Source organism: Macaca nemestrina, chromosome 15 (assembly GCF_043159975.1).
Source record: "Macaca nemestrina isolate mMacNem1 chromosome 15, mMacNem.hap1, whole genome shotgun sequence".
Lineage (NCBI taxonomy): Eukaryota > Metazoa > Chordata > Mammalia > Primates > Cercopithecidae > Macaca > Macaca nemestrina.
This window is the reverse complement of record NC_092139.1, coordinates 115,198,522-115,204,727: the sequence shown is the minus strand read 5'-3', so window position 1 is coordinate 115,204,727 and position 6,206 is coordinate 115,198,522. Positions and strand designations below refer to the sequence as shown.

The window sequence follows — 6,206 nt, the reverse complement described above, 5'->3', positions numbered from 1 at the left end:
GTCCCCATGCAATTAATTTTGTCTGGAGTTATTTCATGTTCTGAGTACTGATTTGTTATTTATCATTCTGAGCACTGGAACACTCCTGTGTTGTGGGAGAGGGGAGTGTTTGACTTTTCTTTCTGCACTCCATTTTTCTTCTTCTGTTTGTCCCTCCTTCTAGAACAGCTTTGCCATTGTCCCCAGTGACCCCCAGGGCTGCCAGTGCTGCAGCAGGTACTACATGGCTCTCCTTTCCTCATGCTATCTCCCATTACTTTTACCTGGGCTGTCAGCTTCTCAGTGGGCCCCACAGATTCTTCCTTCTCTATGTCTTTTTTCTCACTTATTTTTTCATTTGTTCAACAAATAACTTTGAGCACTTACAATGTACCAGACTCTGTCCCATTTTGTCTCCTTCTTTTAATGATGTTTTATGGAACTTGATTATATTCTATAATGTGTTGTTTATACTAGTTTTAATGAGTTCTATTTTCATTTACAAGGAGGTGAGTGTAATGGTATATATTTATCTGAAGAATTCTTCTTGCTCCTCTGACCATAAGTGGATTACTTTATTTTCCAGGAATCACCAGCCTTCTGTAATAATACTATTCTTCACTTCTGTATAGCACTTTGCAATCTACATATGTTTCTTATCCATCAACTTAGTTGACCAGTTGTGATATGAAATAGATAGGACAGATATTGGTCCTGTTTTACCAGGGTTATGCCTGCAGCTCAGAGTGGTTAAGTCTGCTCCAGGGCCACCAGTCAGTAAGAAGCAGAGTGGAACCACACCTGAAACCAAATCTCATGATTCAGACACCTGAGTTAGACTCTTCAGATGGGCCTTAGAATATGTTCTGGGCAAGGGTCACACCTTATGTCCTGGTATCACTCATCGTACCTAGCACACTGCTGGGCATGGCGTGTATTTGCATAAATATATTATTTGATGAAGGCTGTCTGGGAGAAAGCTGATTTTGCACATTTCAGGCAGAGGCTGTGGCTGAACTCATTCTGTTGGGACCCTGAGTACCCTGCTGACCCCTAAGGGGCACCAGCCCACAGGACCTGCAGGAAGGTCTGCACCTGCAGAAGTGACCAGGCTGCCTGAGGGCCCCTCATTCTCTAACAAAGGAGGATATATGACCCAGCCGCGGTGATGGGAATTCAAGACCTCTCAACATGTTCACATTCAAAAAATCAGTAGGTATCGATTCACATTACTGAGTTGACTGAAGGTAGAGGCAGTATTTATTCCGAGTTGTGTTCCTGATGTAATAGTACTTAGATTACAATATTTTCTGTAATTACTTAGAAATGACAATGCATATTGGGTTAGTGATAAATCACAGGCACTTTAAATAATGTCATCAGGAATCAAGGAGCATAAATTCTGTGGATTTCATCTCAGCCAATGGGCTATTACTTTGAAGGTTGAACAGTGTCTCTGACAGCCAGCATTGCCCTGGGAAGGTGGGGTGCTGAGGGCCCTAGCTCAGACCCTGGCCTGTGGTGGCCTGTCATCCCAGCCCAGCAGCTCTGGGTGCATCTGGAGAGCTCTGGTTGGGGCCTGCAGCACAGATCATGCTGAGGGTGCAGTGGAGGCAGGACTGCAGGATGGACATGACCCTGGGCAGCAGCAGGTGAGGGAGGAGGGCACTCAGCCAGGTGATCTGCAACTCATGAAGGTGCAAGCACCTGAGCCTCCCTGCTGGTGCCCAGGCTCCATTTGTGCCTCTCCTCTGCTCCCTCCCTCACTGCTGCAGGCTCTGGGTAATCTGCACACTTTTGCAGAGTCCTTGGAGCCACCTCTTACAAGAGTGCAGTTTCTTCAAAAGCTAGTAGGGCACAGAGGTTTGCAGGGTCGGTTCTGGAGCCCCGTGGGAACCTTGCTCAGGGGCGATAGTTCCATTTAGGGCCGAGGTCACACTGGCTGAGTGATCTGATTCCAGTTGCTGGAAGCTGGAAGCGGGGTGTGGAAGGAGCTGTGGTCATTGAGCCCCAATCATGTGACAGGCACTCCACTGGCTGCCCTCGTTATGACGTTAATTGAAATCATCCGCTCACAAATAGCAGAAACAAACATGGGTCCTTGGATCAGAGTAAAGGAGAAGTAGGAAGCAGTTATGGGGTTTGTGGAGTGTCCTATGTGGTGAGGGCAGGAATGTGGATGGGACCTCGGGGAGAGATGGGATCAGAATCAGAACTGACCAAAGTTTCTCTCCATCTCCCTGCTCTTCCTGCACACCAGGTTCTATTCCTCCTTCTACTGAGGCTTTCTTGCCTCTGTTCCCCTGCAGCCTCCTGTGGCTCCGGATCCTATAGGTACAAGTCCAGCCTCTGGGAGACATGAACCTGTTCCTGGACTCAATTCCACATCCTTTGGGAAGGGTGAGGGGCTCGCACTAATGGAGTAGTGTCAGGCACGAAATGATGACCTTTGTCCTGTCAGTGTGGACCAGGTGCCAGCTAAGAGGATTCATGTCAGTGTGTTATCCTGAGCCCATGAGGTGGTTTTCTTATGGGTATTACCAGTGAAGACCAGAGAGCTGATTGCCATGCCCAAGGCGAGACCAGTAATGCCCCAGCCGGGGTTAACTCATGGCTACTGGCTCCAGGGAGCATTCTCTATCAGCCGTGCCCTTCCTTTCCCTGTTACTGCTCTGTGTTCTAGTTGGAGAAAATGGCACAAGCAAAGAGCTAGAGGGAAGCAGACTGGCACAGAGGGAATCATGTTAGGAAGTGTGTTGATGGCGTGCTGGTTGGGTAGGGAGGAACCTTGGCCCTGCTGGCGGGACTCTGAGAGCGAAGACGACGGCATTCAGCACAGTAATAGGATGGGATGGGGGAGAGGGCGTGGGAGCCCTGGAGAAGGAAATAAGGTGGAAAATGAAGACAGGGACCCAGATCAAGAACACAGCACTCAATAATGAACAAGTGCATTAGTCCGTTCTCACACTGCTATAAAGAACTATCTAAGACTGGGTGATTTATGAAGAAAATAGGTTTAATTGACTCACAGTTCTGCAGGCTTAACGGGAAGCATGATTGGGAGGCCTCAGGAAGCTTACAATTATGGTAGAAGGCAAAGGGGAAGCAAGAACCTTCTTCACACGGTGGCAGGACAGGAGAGCACATGAGGAGGAAAGTACCACACGCCGTTAAACCACTGGATCTCACAAGAACTCATTCGCTATCACGAGAACAGCAAAGGGAACTCCACCTACATGATCCAAGCCCCTCCCACATGATCCAAGCCCCTCCCACTAAGCCCCTCCCCCAGCATTAGGGATTACTATTCAACTTGAGATCTGGGTGGGGACACAGAGCCAAACCATATCAACAAATAGGAATTTACTTTATTTTTGCACCAAAGAGCCGGGTTTGGCTTCCTTTGTCCCGCTGGCCAACGCTCTGTGTGGCTTCCCTCATAAATGCCCCCAGGCCTCAGAATTCTCACCCCAAAGGGTTTGAGACTGAGTCTGCAAGACACGGATCATCCAGATGAGTGTTTTCCTCTTTTCTCTGTGGCTCTGAGGGCCTAAGAAGCATCTAGAGATCTCATGCAACTCTCAATTTCCCACCACAGCCACGGCCCCCACTCAGCATAGCCCAAAAAAGGAGCAAAAAGCAGAAAGCTCAAGGCCCCTCAGAATCAAGGTAAATTTTCTTTCTAAATAACTTGAGAATTATTTTTCCCTCTAGTGCTTGAATTTTCTAAGCTCTACTTGATGTTTTTAAAACGTTAAAATGACTCTGATTTTGAATCGAGCTCGTTGGTCTTGCAAAGAAAATAACTGTGCTTTGAAAGGAGAATAAACAAGTCAGGAAGGGAGAGTGAGGAGATCCTCAGCTCCTTCCGGGACCCAGACGCCACCTCCCCCTGCACACTCCACGCTCAGGTGCATCTGGAGGTGGAAAGACCCAGGGTCAAATGACAGCTCTGCATCTTGAGACTGTGTGACCTTTGGTGAGTGACCTCACATTTCTGGGTCTTGGTTTTCTCAATAAAAATAAAAGAGAGAGATAAACAGGTCTACATGGAACAATGCTTGGAACGAAATGGAATAACATATGCAAAATAGCTGTGAACTTCTGAAAGTCCTCTGTAAATGTACTCTCCTGATTCATGTCACTGATAATTATTATTGCTAGTTATTCTCTCAACCTACTGTATGCAAACCCCCTGTGCTTCATGCCAGAGGACGGAATTGGGTTGAAATTGTCTACTTGCAAAAGTTATACTATTTTTCTTTCAGGCTTGTTCTCTCAGAACACAAAATCACTATTCAGTACCTGGGACATTACAATAATACATTTTAATGAAAACTTAATTAATTTGAAATGATTGCTTTGTTGTAAGTAGAGTGAAAAAAATCTTTAAAAATTGGCAAATGGAAGAGAAGAATGTTTTTATATAAGCACTTAGGAGAGACATATTGAGGCCATGAATATTTCTGAAATAAGAGAACATAAAACTTGAATTTGTAAAGTTGTTTTCTTAATTTGGAGGGCTGTTTCAACTTGTTTCCAAATGAAAATAAAAGAACCAAGTTCTGTAGCTTGTGCAAATGTATGAGGAAATCAATGTAAGCTTTTTTCTTCGTCTTCTTTTATTTTTTATTTTTTTATTTTTTTGGGACAGAGTCTCACTCTGTCACCCAGGCTGAAGTGCAATGATGTGATCTCGACTCACTGCCACCTCTGTCTCCCAGGTTCGAGCAATTCTTCTGCCTCAGCCTCCCGAGTAGCTGGGATTACAGGTGTGTGCCACCATGCCTGGCTAATTATTGTGTTTTTAGTAGAGATGGGGTTTCCCCACGTTGGCCAGGCTGGTCTCGAACTCCTGACCTCAGGTGATCCGCCTGGTTGGCCTCCCAAAGTGCTGGGATTACAGGCATGAGCCACTGCGCTCGAGCTTCTTCTCCTTTTTTAAGAAAACCTGTTTTCCAATAGGGTTTAACAACATGGGCTCATTGGGGGCTTCAAGTGCTTATTGTTTGGTTTAGTTTTACAGAAAGACACAAAGCTCAAGACCAGAAGTACAACTGAGGGAGCATACCCTGTAAGACTGCCTCCCAGACACACCACTGCAACCAGTGAACCGCACTGTTTAGACTTTGACTTCAGGGTCAGGGTGAGCTGATGAGACTGGCCCCTTGATGAAGTGAGAGGCCACCAAGCAGTGAGAGCAGCTGAGTTTGAGCCCTGTCTCTGCTGTCTGTAACTCTCTCATCTTGAGCAGGTCCAGCCTCAGTGTGGGCCTCAGATCTCCCATCCTTGAAATGAGAGAATTCAAATCCAGCTCCGGCTCTGCAGCCCACACCCGTCCCTGCACTACACGGCATCCAATAGGCATGAAGAAGGAGTGAATGACATTCGAAGGTCACATCATCTAAGCCGTACTCCTCTCCCATCCCATCCCTTGTTGTCCTTTACATGGTTCCCATTCATCTTTCTTCTCTTGGGCCCAGGGGTGTGCTGGTGAATGTTTAACAGCCACTCCGTGAAAAAAAAACAAAACGGTCTTGATTGATGGCATTTGCTGATTTTCTTGGTGTAAATACTCCCACCATGGGCTGTTTCAAGCAACCACAGCGATGCTGCTGAATGCTGATCCTGGAAGAGTCGGTGCAAGCTAGTCCTGGCACAGCGCTGGCAAGGTTGCTCCAGGATAGAGGCATCACTCCCTGCTGGCTAAATGTGAAATCGGATGAGATCGTTATCAGCTAATATTCATTGCGTGCTTATTGTGAGCCGGGCTCTCTGCTCAGAGCCTTGCATAGGTTGTCTCGTGGAATCATCAACATGGTCCTAGGATTCAGTCCCTGGGTACAGATGGTTATGTAACTCGCCCAAGGCCATGCAGCCACAAGGAGGAGGAGTTGAACCGGCCATGGCGCCTGAGTTCATAGCCCATGCTTTTAGGCAATATGCTATCCTAGATTTCAGCCTTGCTGCTCTCTGCTCTCGAAAGCCTGCAGAGAAATGCCTTGAGACATAAAGCAAGTCCGTTTGCACTTGGTTCCTTTATTTTGAGCTTATTTATCAAATCTCCTGATGATCCTCATGCATCTCTTTATTGCACCTGGCCTATTAAGACATGTATTGGTAAACATACTTTGGTGATATTTATCGTCATTCTAAGAACTCACAGATTTACACCATTTAGGGTTCTGTGTTTTGTTTTTGGGTAGGCCTCATTAACAGGGTAGAGT

General features: G+C 46.5%; 1 long non-coding RNA gene across 1 annotated transcript; it reads left to right on the top strand.

Annotated features, from left to right (window-relative positions):
* The first annotated feature begins 3,575 nt into the window (after positions 1-3,575).
* Positions 3,576-5,529, top strand: LOC105489790 (uncharacterized). Its single transcript, XR_011614464.1, has 2 exons — positions 3,576-3,648; positions 4,998-5,529. It is a non-coding gene; the product is annotated as an uncharacterized lncRNA (long non-coding RNA).
* Positions 5,530-6,206: the final 677 nt, after the last annotated feature.